This window comes from Toxorhynchites rutilus, chromosome 1, assembly GCF_029784135.1.
Source record: "Toxorhynchites rutilus septentrionalis strain SRP chromosome 1, ASM2978413v1, whole genome shotgun sequence".
Classification (NCBI taxonomy): domain Eukaryota; kingdom Metazoa; phylum Arthropoda; class Insecta; order Diptera; family Culicidae; genus Toxorhynchites; species Toxorhynchites rutilus.
Window position 1 is genome coordinate 167399492 of NC_073744.1, and position 13560 is coordinate 167413051.

General features: G+C 39.7%; 1 protein-coding gene across 7 annotated transcripts in view; it reads left to right on the forward strand.

Annotated features, from left to right (window-relative positions):
- LOC129774403 (trithorax group protein osa) overlaps positions 1 to 13560 on the forward strand; it is a 476322-nt gene that overhangs the window by 215924 nt on the left and 246838 nt on the right. The gene's annotated exons all lie outside the window — the stretch shown is intronic.

Consider the following 13560-nt stretch of genomic DNA (forward strand, 5'->3'; position numbering starts at 1 on the left):
GAATATGAATCTAAATTCGGAATCTAAATCAGAGTTCTGCTTCTGAATCCGGAATCTGAATCGATGTTAAACGGAATTCGATATTTGAATTCAAAATTTGTATCCAGAATTCGGAATGTGAAAATCCGAAGTCTGAATATGAATCCGGAATCTAACTCTGAATTTGAATCTGTATATAAATCGAAATCTAAATCTGCATCTAAATCTGAATCCGGAATCTGAGTTCATCATTTGAATCCGGAGTCTGAATCCAGAATTTTAGTCCAGAATCTGAATCCGGCATCTGAATGTTGCTTCTGAATTCTAATCAATTCATTCAATCCATGTTCATTCAGATAAATCCAGAATTTAATCCTAGAATCAGAATTCAGCTTCTGAATCCGGATTTAGAATCTTAATCCGTGTTTGAATCTTAATCTATAATCTGGATATTTGAATCTGAGTACAGAATTCAAATTTGATATCCAAATGCGAAATCCAAATGAAAAAACAAATCTTAACTTTGAATCCTTCCATTGTGGTAACCAGAATTTAGAATTCGAAACTGCAATCTGGATCTGCATTTTTGATCAGATTCTGAATCTATCGTAAAATCAATGCATCTGAGAGTAAAGTAACGCATCTCAGAGTAAAATTTAAGATTCTTTTGACCACATTTTTTATGGCGAATTGTTCGTCGCGAACTCTTTATCGACTGGCCAATTCACATGCTAAACTTCGTGAAGCACAACACCAATGTAAAAAATGTTGTGAGAAAAAAAAATTTTTTGGCGCTTGATCGTTTTTTTTTATTTGAAAAGTCGATTTGTGACTAAAAAAAAATTGTTTTATTATAACTGTAAATCTGCACTCCCTCCTTGGATGTTTTTTCGATTTCCGAAAAACTCAAATTTTAACCGCTTTGCGCCACTCTCCCTTAAGTCCGATTGAGCTGATATTTTGCATAGGATGTTTCCATGAGGTGGTAAACATTTTGCACTTTTTTTTAAATTTTAGTGTCGATTTTTTCCATACATTCATTGGCACCCTAATGCTGATATAGTGCTGTTTGGCACTGAGGATGCAGACACAATATTTGAGTAATTTTCAATCAACTCTACTGGAGAATCTTTACGGGAACAGTGATTGGAGAATCCAATGTTAATATAAAAGTGTTACTCGACCCTATTTCACCCCCTCACCAACCGATTCAAATCAACAGCTCTCACAAGTTTCAAATAATCACATGATTACAAATAAAAATCCCGGGATCGCGAACTCTAGTGTCAGTAGCAAGTATAGAAAAGCAAAATAAAACACTCACAATCGCGCTTCATTAATCGCTGCCGTGCGTAATTACTGATGCTCGACGCTACTCGACACCAGTAGTAAGTAATTGACAAACTGCCGGCCGCGAGAGGTTATCACCACTGGCCACTACTTATTATCAATCTCGTCGCGGGTCGTCTTATGAAGACGAGATCGAGGGGCGCGCGTGGATTAAAAAGTGCTTAGGTGTTTACACCCATCAACTTGACATGTGTTGTATTGGGTGGCTGAAGTGCAACCAATAACGACCCTCGAGTTTTGTTTGTTTTGAGATCCGTCAAGATAAGAGCGCGGCACGAATGGAAATTGGATTCTCATTAAGCCAACTCAATTGCTCAACCGTTCAATCATCATTGCTTTAGCAAACTGACACGGAGTGATGGCAGGCAGTGACGGAACAGAGCTCGCTCCATTATCAATTCATACAGAATTATCATAATTAAATCTGTTAATTATTTAATGCCATTTAATTAAAACATTTGAAAAATGTTAATCTATCGCGCGCTTTGCACAAAATTAACACGCTTCCACACAGCTCTCGCTTCGCGTTCCATCGGACCGAAGGCGCGGGAGGACGCGGTGTGGGTGGCTGACAGCAGCAGCACAGTCCAGTTCTGACAGCTCCCGGCGGCGATTGTTGTTGTTTCAATTTATTCCGAATATTCATTTCCCCGGCAAGCCAAACACAATTTCAACATCTCGCAGCGCGCTCGGGTGAGCAAAATAAATATTTAATTAATTAACATTTTCCTGTGTGCGCGCGGTGGCGCACAGAGCACCGGCCTCCACCCTCGCGCGCGCCCTCTCTTGGCGGGAGCGGTTGGGTGAGAGGTGTGTCAAAACGATTGATCGTCGATATTGCCCGCTTACCCTCCCCAATGAACCAACAAGCCATAAACCAACCAAGCCGAAAGGAACGATAATAGTGTAAATTAGTTTTTTTCTCCTCCAACGAAAAGGGGGAGGGGTGTGCGTTGCAATTATTCATTTAGGCCTTATGTCGGTATTTATCGCTAAATATTGAAGCGAAAATTGTTTTGTAAATATACAAGAGCTTTGTGCGAGCCGCGACGGTGTGGAAATTCCCTCATGGCTATTGATTTTCCACACACATGATGATGAGAGCCGTTGTGTTTTATGTGAGTTCGGCGCAATAATAAACACCATAAAACTGTCCGTTCGCGAAGTTTCGAAACCGGGGTTTCCGGGTTACAAACGAGCCAAAGCTAACACAATTTGTTTTAACAGCTTCACCATACGAAATAAATTCTGATTCGCTAATTTTTCAAAGGAAGCACGTGATTCCAAAATTTCTTTGGAATTTTCCCCTGTTTATTGGTTTCTGCCCCAAACCAGGAGAGTTATTTTAGGTCTATTGCGTTTCATTGCTATCGATAAATTGGGCCGAAAATAAATCCCGCTTTACAAAGTTTCCATTCCGAGCGAACCTTCAATATTCACTTAGCCAATTGTCACCTTTTTCGCTAACCATTCACTCGGAGGAATCTTCCCATTTTCATTAGCATTTCTCAAGATAACCTTTACCCGAAAAAAATAAATCCCCATTGTCATGGTTCGACGTCGCCTCCACATTTCCCACTCAGCCAATTCGCTGGCTAATTTGCTTAAGCTGTTAAAATATTTATTCGATTTAAAACTATCCACCCGTTCTCCTCCTCCGCCGCCGCGCCCAAGCTGGTTGGTTGGTTTCACATTTCATCGGCACCGGGTTGTTGTAGCTGTTTAAGATGCTCCAAAAAAGGTTTGGAAATTACGCACGTAGCACAACAGCACCACCCCGTCTTTGTCGTCGTCGTGTAGGAGTGCTACCGCATCAAGCTTGCTGTTGCTTCTCATTTTCTGATCCTTCTGGGGACCCCCCGTCAGGAATCGTCGATAATTCACTCCGCCGTTTAAAGCTCTGCGCGCGCTAATGGTGACAGTGATGGCTGTCATCCGGAGATATTACCAATCGATTAACAAGGTCATCACATCTGCATATGAATTGGCATGCGGGAAGAGGTGGTGGGCGCGGTGAGACAATCATCGAAACCGTCAGCGCGAGAGATAAAACGACGATTTACGGTTACTGTTTCTTTCGTATATCTATCCGAATGTCAATCTTGCGTCTCAGTTGCATCTGGACTCTGATTCCGAAATCCGGAGTTTGAATTCGTAATCTGAATCTGAATACGTAATCTGAATTCGAATCTGAAACCTGAATCTGAATAAGAATCCTAATCTTTGATCTGATACCACAATTGGAATCTGAATCCGGAACTTCAATCCGGAATTTGAATTTGAATCCGAAATCTAAATATCAAACAGGAATGGTCATTTAAAAATCTGTGTCTGAATCCGGAATTTGAAACTGAATCATAAATCTAAAACTAAATCCGGAATATGAATTGAATCCTTAATCTGGGATTCGATCTAGAATCTGAGCCTGAATCCAAAATCGGATCCCGAAATTGCAATCTGAATGCGTAATCTCAACCTGAATCCAAAATTTGACTTCGCTATCTAAAACCGGAACCTAAATCTACATCCGGAATATATATCGGAGTCTGAATCAGAAATTATATCTGCATTAGAAATCTGAATCTGGATCAGAAATTTGAATAAGAAGCCGGAAATCTGAATTAGGAATCCAAATCTGAATCAATCTGAAACAGGATTCTAAATCCGGAATCTGAATCCAGAATCCGGAATCATAAACTGAGTCAGAAATCTGAATCTGAAACTGCTTCATGAATTTTATTCTGAATTTTGAATCCAGAATTTGAGTCTGAATACGGAATTCGAAATCTGAACCCGAATCCAAAATCTCAATCTAAATCCGGAATCCTAATCTAAATCCAAAATTTGAAACCAAATCTGAATTAAAATCCAGAATCTGAATCTGAATCCAAAATCCGGATTTGAAATCGTTATGTGAACCCGAAATTTTAATCTGAATCAATAATCTAAATCCAAAATGTGAATCTGAATCTGAATTCGGAGAATGCAACTGAATCTGAATTCAGAATCTGAATCCAGAATAGGAATCCGAATGTATATCCGAAACCTAAATCCATAATTTGAGTCTGAAACATCTATTTGAATGCGGAATCTCAATCTAAAACCGAAATCTGAATCTGAATTCGGAATATGGATCTGAAACTAAATCAGAAATCTTTATTTAAATCCGGAATCGAAATTTTAATTTGAATCCGGAATGACATTCTTGATCTGAATTCGAAATCTCAATCTGAATCCGAAAGCACAATTTGAAACACCAGTTTGAATCGGAATCCGAAATCTGAATCTGGATCCAGAGTATGAATCCGGAATTTGAATCCGAATCCAAAATCAAAATTCGAAATCTTAATCTGAATCTGAAATTTCAAGCTGAATACGGAATCTGAATTGCAAATATGAATCCGGAATTTGAATCTGGAATCTATATCCGGAATCTGAATCCACAATTTCAATCTGTATCCGGAATCTGAATCCAAAATCTGATTCCGAAAGAAGACGGAATCTTAATTTCAATCTGAATCCGGAATCTCAAATCTGAATCCAAAATCTCAGTCTGAATCCAAAATCCTAATCTGAATTTGAATCTGGATCCTGAATCCGAAACCGTAATCTGAATCTGTATCTGAATCCTGAATCCGAAATCTGAATCTTAATCCGAAATTTGAAGCCGAATCCATAATTAGAATTCGAAATCTTAATCTGAATACTGAATCTGAATTGCAAATCTGAATCTGGAATCTAGATTCAGAATCTAAATCCGAATAATCAGTATCCGGAACCTGAATCTGATTCTAAATCGGAAATCTAATCATTTGCGTTTTAATCCAGAATATGAATCTGAAACCAGAGTCTTTTTTTCCTGCATTACAGTGACTTTCAACTCTTTCAGCTGGTTCGTGACTTTACTTCCAGTTTTGGAAAAATATCGGGAGTGAGAATTGAACTCGTGACCTTAAGCGTGAGAGGTATGGATGTTACTACTAAGCCAGATCGCCTCCATCCAGAGCCTCAATCCAAAATGTGCATTTGATTTCGGAATTTGAACCCGGATCCGAAATTTTCATTTGAATGCGCAATCTGAAGGCGGAATCTGAATCTAAATACGAAAGCTGAATCAGAATCCGGAATCTAAACCTGAATCTGAATCCGGAATCTGAGTTCTAAATTTGAATCTGGAATCTGAATGTGAGTTCTGAATCTGTAATATGAATAAGAATCTAGAATCTCAATCAGAATCCGAAAACTGAATCAGAATCCGAAAACTGAATCAGTATACGAAATCTGAAGTTGATCCCAAATATAGATCTAATCCCATAATCTGAATCTCAAACCTGAATTGAGAATCTGAAACTGAATATGAATGCACGATCCGGAATCAGAAAAATAATCTCAGTTTAGAATCAAAATTCGAATCTGAATCCATAATCTGAATCCGGAATCTAAATCCGAAATCTGAATCCGAAACTGATACTGATTTTGATTCCGAAACCCAAACTCAAAATCGAAATCTAAAATTCGAATTTGAATATAAACGGAAATTGAAATTCTGAATCTGGATTCGAAATCAAAAATCAGAATCTTGAACGAGGAATCTTAATCTGAATCTGTATTCTGAATTCAGAATCCAAATCTGTATTTCTGTAAATTTGTAATTTTGGAATTTGAGTACGAATATGAGCCTGAATCAGCGAATTGAATCCAAATGTAGAATCGAAATCTGAAATCATTATCTGAATATGAATAGAGGAATATGATTCTGAATCCGGATTACAAATGTAAAATTCGAATGTTGAAGGCTAAATTTCAATCTGACTCCGAGTTCGGATCTCATTCTGATTCTGAATTCGGAACTCGGAATCGAAATGTGTTTTTGAATCTGAAGTCTGAAATCGGAATCCGAATTGGCATCTAAATCAACAAATTAAAGCCAAATGTGAAATCCAAATCAGGAATCTTATTCTGAATCTGGATTGTGGAATGGGGAATCTGAATCTGGATCCGAATCCGAAACTTATTCTGATTCTGAATCTGAATCCGGAATACAAATCTAAAATCGAAATCTTTCTTTTGGATTTGAATTTGCGTTCTAAAATTTGAATCTGTGTCCGGAATCCAACTGTAAAATGAAAATCTTGAACGAGGAATCTTAATCTGAACTTGATCCTGGATCTGAATTCGGAATACAAATCTGATTCCAAATTTTGGAATTTGAATACGAATCTGAATCAGAATCAGCAAATCAATTTGAAATATGGAATCAAAATTTGGAATCTGAAAGATTAATCTGAATCCTTTATTTGAATCCGGAATCTGAATCTACGTCTGGAATCCATTTTTTTGAAAATCTGTATCCTGAAGTTAGAATCCGAATTGGGATCTGAATTAACAAACTGAAGCCAAATGTGAAATTCACATCAGGAATTCTAATCTGATTCTGAATGGGAAATTTGGATCTGAATCCGAATCCGAAACTGATTCTGATTCTGAAGCTGAATCCCCGGAATCCATATCTAAAACCGAAATATTAATTTTGGAATTTGCGTTCTATAATTCGAATCTGCATCCGGAATCGGAATCGTGAAATCAAAAGCTTGAACGAATTTGCTCCGGGAACTGAGTTAGGAATTCAAATATTAATCAGAATTTTGGTATTTGAATACAAATCTGAATATGAGTCAGCAAATTTAATTCAAATGTGGAATTAAAATTTGGAATCTGAAATCTGGATCTGAATCCTTAATTTGATTTCGGAATATGAATCTGAGTCCGGAATCCAAATGTTCAGATTCTTGAACGAGGAATCTGAATATGAATCTAAATTTGAATCTGATTCCGGAATCCAAATCTGAATATCTAATTTTGAAACCCAAATATACATGGTTGACGTAACCAACCAACACTCAGTGATGAAAAACAGGTTTTTTCTCGGTTTTCGCTTAATAATCATTACTGTAAACAATTTATATAGAATATTCTGTCTCTATTCAGTAAATATCACCGGTCAAAAGTGAGCCGAAAAGGTTTCATGTTTTTTTTTATTTTAATTCGATCAAAAAACACAGTTGGCACGTCAACCATGCATATTTGGGTAGCTAATCCAGAATATGAATTCGAAATCTAAATCCGGAATGTGTATCCGTAGTCTGAATCTGAATCCTTGATGGGGCTCACTTGACATCAGTATTGCGTACCTTACTCATAACCCCACGTCTCGATTCCAATAATGATGCGTTCAAAGACGATCTGGTGGGATTCGTCGCAAAGTGATCATTTATTCTGTTACGTAAAAACTCAATCATGGTACCGAGTTTTCTATACAGTTTCTCTGTAATTTTTCCATGTTTATTTATTCCCTTTCGCGCAGCGATGTCTCATGCTATATTTAACTTGAAAACGCGTACATTTTAGCACCTATGAACATCAATTTTTTCGAACCTATATTTACCACCAACAGTTTATTTTTATCTCCATCGATAAGTGAGCTCGAAATAGCACTATTTGATTACACATTTCAATTCCGCGTTCAACATTTCTATAGGTAGAGTGAGTCATGACATGACCAAATGTCACTTTTTCGCTAATCATTCCAAAATAGAATATTCCCATGTTGATCAGTTATACCGCGACTACGAAAAAAAACTTTCAGCCAACTTCAACCGAAAAAAATGGTCCGTTTTGAAATGAGAAATCGGCCACGTCACAAAAAGATTTCCAATTTTGAGCACATGTTACTCTGTCATTTCTTGATGGAATTGTGATATTTGTGTTTAAGTTTATGGACGGTTTCTTATTCTATTTTGCAGCATAGGAAATTTCATTTTTCAATTTTCAATTTTCAATTTTGAACTTTTCAATTTTCAAAATTTAAAAAAAAATTTAAATTCTAAATTTTAAAATTTTAAAAAATAAAACATAATTTTTTTTTAAATTCCTAATTAAAATTTAAAATGAATTTTCAATCTTCAACTTTTCATTTTAAATTGTCATTTTGCAATTTTCAATTTTGTTTTTATTCATATGATGCTTTACCAATGCTAATATAATGCTATTTTACGTCAGAGATGCTGAACTTATTCCATAATAGGACTTGAAGTTAATGTTCATGGTTACTCGGGAGCTTTGGACGCCGTCTTCGACTGCTTTATTCTGAAAATATGTATTTCTATAAACTCACACAGCTAGCGTCGATTTATGCGAAACTTCAACCAAGATGAATCCCCTACACAAACACCCGTAGTTATCTAAAGGGTGTGTCACATCAAATTGCATCACGGAAAAAACGCTGTAGAAATTCGCCCAGTAGACCAATCCTTTTGAAAATTTTAGACAGTAAAATAAAAACTATTAAACAACTTTTGGCATTTTCTTTTTATTCATACTTCGAGCCCAAGTCCGTATGCTCGCACCTTCCTCTTTACCCCGTCTGTACAACGTCAGGTTGTAGTTTTTTTTTTTGAACAGAAATCCATTTTCTCTTGAAGTCCGCCTTCGATTTGACAACTTTTGGGTTTTTCCGGAGGGTCTGCTTCATAATCGCCCAATATTTCTCTATTGGGCGAAGCTCCGGCGCGTTGGGCGGGTTCATTTCCTTTTGCACGAAGATGACCCCGTTGGCTTCGTACCACTCCAACACGTCCTTTGAATAGTGACACGAAGCGAGATCCGGCCAGAAGATGGTCGGGCCCTCGTGCTGCTTCAATAGTGGTAGTAAGCGCTTCTGTAGGCACTTCTTAAGGTAAACCTGCCCGTTTACCGTGCCGGTCATCACGAAGGGGGCGCTCCGCTTTCCGCAAGAGCAGATCGCTTGCCACACCATGTACTTTTTGGCAAACTTGGATAGTTTCTGCTTGCGAATCTCCTCCGGAACGCTGAATTTGCCCTCTGCGGAGAAGAACAACAGGCCCGGCAGCTGACGAAAGTCCGCTTTGACGTAGGTTTCGTCGTCCATTACCAGGCAATGCGGCTTCGTCAGCATTTCGGTGTACAGCTTCCGGGCTCGCGTCTTCCCCACCATATTTTGCCTTTCGTCGCGGTTAGGAGCCTTCTGAACCTTGTATGTACGCAGGCCCTCCCGCTGCTTGGTCCGCTGGACGAATGAACTTGACAAATTCAGCTTATTGGCGACATCCCGGACCGAACTTCTCGGATCACGTCTAAACTGCTCAACTACGCGCTTGTGATCTTTTTCACTGACGGAGCATCTATTTTTGCCGTTCTTCACCTTCCGGTCGATGGTTAGGTTCTCGAAGTATCGTTTTAGTACTCTGCTGACCGTGGATTGGACGATTCCCAGCATCTTACCGATGTCCCGATGTGACAACTCCGGATTCTCGAAATGAGTGCGCAGGGTTAATTCACGACGCTCTTTTTCGTTCGACGACATTTTTCCAAATTTACGAAAAATTGACAGAGAAGCATGGCCAACGTGATCTATACACTCTTATCTGATTATAAGCGAAAGCTGAAGATATAATTCCTAAAAATTAAATTTCTACAGCGTTTTTTCCGTGATGCAATTTGATATGTGACACACCCTTTAGTACGAATCCGATCATCGACAACCATGGACGGCATTGAAATTCTCCGTCGCATCGCCAGGACACGATAAATCTAGCATGCAAGCAGCAGCAGCATTTGAAAATAAATCACACCAATTCGGGCAGAGAACTGCCTGATACTCATTGGTAATCACCACATGTGGCGGAGGGTACCACATAAAAGGTAGGTTTCCCATCCGTGCGAACGTACAACTGAACTAAGAATGCACTGTGCTTGTGATAATCAACATTCCGCGCGCTGATCGCACACTTGGTCGATTGTTATTAAAACCGTGGAATGTATTCCACCGACTTCGTCGTACCTCTGCCCCGAACCCCTGCCTTCAGAGCCTCACCATAGAAGCACACGAAACAATTAAACAACTATTTAATGTTTTCCGCGATTATCACCTCCACTTCGTTCATAGCGCGCGCGGACAACACGGAGCTTCACCACAACCGACGACAAATGAAATCGCGCTTTCAGACCACGTATTCTTCACACGTACCCTCTGGTTCTAGTCCTAGCTGCTCGCCGGAACGCATATTGATGGGTTAACAAAGCCCCACCCATCGTCACCTCCTGTTCTCCTGCCGCAAACGAAGCAGAAGAGCAGTCAACGAAACATAAAATATATGTATTTACAACGCCTGGTCTGGTCAGTTCTCGGGACTCGGGTCACTTTGAAGTGACCGCCCCGCCATACCGCGCGATCTAATTGAATTAACTAATTAACCAGTGGAATGCGCGAGCCGCATTACAAGGCCGAAAGAGATTGAGTTCAGCAGAACCCAGTGTCACCCTCCCCTGTTGGCTGACCACCTCCAGCCGAGAGCCGAAATCGAAGAACTGCCCGGTAACCCGGTCTTGAGCGCAAAGACGACCCCGTAGGGGAAGAAAGGGATAAATAATTATAAATAATCGAGCGAAGGGAAAATTACCGATAATAATCGGTTTAATTTTGCCGACCACTTTTGCGCGGGGTCCAGATTCAAGGAGAGGAGGGAGCTGAAAAATTTAAACCGATTTTCTGCGCTCCAAGATCTTCGGATGGAGCGAGCGTCTCCTCGATGAAGGGTTGGCAAAACAAGCAATCGAAATTGAATTGTAATAGTATAATGGAAATATGATTCTGCTTTGTTCGTCTTTCTGGCGTTCTTTTTGTCCTCCCGCCCCCCTCTCTTTCTCTCTTTTGCTCGCAAAAATTGTTTTATTATTTAATGGGAAGTAATCGAGTTACCGCAAAACTGCGGCTGATTGCTCCGGAGGTATTCGAAGACTCTCCGCGAAGCGAGAGAGGTGCGTTCCCGGCGACACCTGCCAAGGTAATTGCGTTGATAATACCCACCAACTGCTGCCGCGGGTCGGTTCAATCGAATTCAATCACAGGGTTATGCGTACAGGACGCGAAATGATAAAAAAATAAAAATTGAGTCATTATTAAGTTATTCTGCTGAGAAATCTCAAAGTGGAGCGTTTCACGTGAGCTGGAAGGGTTCTTCTAAAGCTTCTCGCCACTCTGAAACAGTTGCGCACTCATTAGCATGAGCTTCATCCCGCCCAATTGATTTTTTAATAGGGAATACTTTCAAACATTAATTTTTTTTACTAAGCGCACGTTTGTGGGTCTAATCGTAGAACTCTTCATTGATTGATTGAACCATTAAAATTTACTTTTAATATGAATTTCCTAGTACTTCTAAACTATTTTGAGACACAATTCTCGTTCAGGATTCTTCAATCACTTGCAAATAACATATTTCTCCATTGCACGGAATACATGTTTGATACGGAAAATATAATAAAATGAAAACATCTCAAATTGTACGATCCTTCCTCGAGTTAGGTCTTAGGGAGGGGAGAGGAGTGTCGAATCACAGTATAAACATTTCATGTCCTCTGAAAACTCCACATGTCAAATTTGGTTGCATTTGCTTGAGTAGTTCTCGAGTTATAAAGAAATTTGCGTTTCATTTGTGTGGCAGCCCCCCTTACAGAAGAGGGAGGAGCGTTGAATCGCCGTAGAAACAGTTCTTGCCCCCTAAAACCTCCACGTGCCAAATTTGGTTCCATTTGCTTGAGTAGTTCTCGAGTTATAAAGAAATTTGGGTTTCATTTGTGTGGCAGCCCCCCTTACAGAAGAGGGAGGAGCGTTGAATCACCGTAGAAACAGTTCTTGCCCCCCAAAACCTCCACATGTCAAATTTGGTTCCATTTGCTTGAGTACTTCTCGAGTTATAAAGAAATTTGGGTTTCATTTGTGTGGCAGCCCCCCTTACAGAAGAGGGAGGAGCGTTGAATCGCCGTAGAAACAGTTCTTGCCCCCTAAAACCTCCACGTGCCAAATTTGGTTCCATTTGCTTGAGTAGTTCTCGAGTTATGCAGAAATTAGTGTTTCATTTGTATGGCAGCTCGGTTCGGTAATTTCCAAGTCCATTAGAAGCAGACAGAAAGACAGACAGATAGAGAGAAATCCATGTTTATTTTGATATGTAGAGATTTTTAACGTTAATAACTATTTTTGCTGTGAGTGGATATTGATGATTTGCTTTCCAAATTTTCTAGAATTTGTTTGATATGCTATATGTTGTTATTCCATAAACGATATTCATTGACGAAAATTGAAAGCATTTTCATTTGCCTATTTGTGTATTTCTGTACTTCCCTACCCGCGCCGGCAACAACAAGCAACTAATGTAGCGGAGAGACACTATTTTCACATGCCACTGCGAATCAGTCGCACACAAATCGCTCACTTGAAATCCAAATGCAGTGCAAGAAATGCAGTCTCGCTCCAAACAGCGAACGGTCATAAGCCATTCTCAAGGTTAAGAAAGGGGATCTTCAAACCCAAACGATTGCGCGTCTGCTCTGCTTACTAACTCACCGATCGTTAATTCAATCCCGAGACCCTCCAGTTCGGGACAGTCTTCTATATGGTCTTTTTCAAGGATAGAAACGAATGAACATGAAAGTTTCAAATCGCCGTAACAGAAAAAGAAGTTAAGGGAGGGTCATATTTATGGTATAACCGCAAGGTTGACGTAGGACTGTCGTTGGTTTAGTGATCATTTGTTCGCAGTTGCATCTATATTATTCCCAGTAGACAAAATATATGTCACTTCCAATCGGTCTACACAAATGTTGCGCTTGCTCTTCCTTCGTCACAACACCCACTTCCTGTTTGAGCAATTGTTGAGTAAACATCGTTGGCTGGCGAGCGTTGGACGGGGATGAATAGTCTTCCTCAAGAATCATTGTCCCCCAAATAAGTTGTCGAAAGACGTGCTGATCGCACTCGATCAAAGAAATTAACAAAAATAATGTACTTGATCGATTTTCGCCCACCGCTCATCGATGTTGCCTCGATGACCACGGAACGGAAAGAGTTGTGTGTGTTACCATTTCTCCACGGTGTATTCCTTTTTGTTAACACATTGCGGACCGCTCATGAGTTTTCTCGTGTTTCGAGTTTCGTATATTACGGATGGATCTCGAAATAACCCGTGTTTTCTACACTTGATGGTTAAATTCTTGGTCTGCCAAGAATCTAACAAGAGCTACCGATGGCTCGCCTTCGTCTCATCCACACAGAAGAAAACGATCTCATTCGTTTTGTTTCTTCAGCGTCTTGATCGCAATCATGTTCACCGGTGGATGATTGGCTGCTTCTCGGCTATTCTGAGTCTGTAG